Source organism: Salvelinus sp. IW2-2015, unplaced genomic scaffold (assembly GCF_002910315.2).
Source record: "Salvelinus sp. IW2-2015 unplaced genomic scaffold, ASM291031v2 Un_scaffold4575, whole genome shotgun sequence".
In the NCBI taxonomy this organism is placed as follows: Eukaryota; Metazoa; Chordata; class Actinopteri; order Salmoniformes; family Salmonidae; genus Salvelinus; species Salvelinus sp. IW2-2015.
The window spans coordinates 14,611-15,201 of NW_019945845.1; positions in this window are offsets into that span (position 1 = coordinate 14,611).

The following is a 591-nucleotide window of genomic DNA, read 5'->3' on the forward strand; positions in this document are numbered from 1 at the left end:
ACCCATTGTAAACTGTACTGTGCTGGTAGTCTAGGAGAAAACATGGAATCTGGGGTGTATTTCTCTGAATGGAGCTCGCTACTTTACAGATAATCAAATAACACATTTAATTTATACAGAGATTTACAGTGATTAATAGAAACCTGGTCCTAAATCCCCAAACTACAAGCATTGGCGCCAGACAGACGGTACACTACTGCTGCTCTGTGAAATATTGACCAAACGTACAGTGAAGCAGACTTAGACTACACAGTAGTGTATCTTTCTATCAGTACACTACAACAACCTAATCAACATATAGAGTAGTACATTGAGTACCCTCTACAAGCAAGGACACTAGGTGCACTAGAGGAATAGTGCAGGCTATAGGAATAGCAGCAGAGCAGAGCATAAACACCTTAGTGGAATGAAATATGATGACGGTCCTAACAGTAATGGCTAAAGGCTCAGCACTGTAGAGTATGTGTGATATGTGATCTACAGTATACCCACCTCTCTCCTTCTGCGTTTCTCTCCCTCCCTCTGTCTCCCTCTCTCCATCTCTCTTCCCATCCCTATCCCTCTCTCTGTCACACACACAGCACGGTTCCT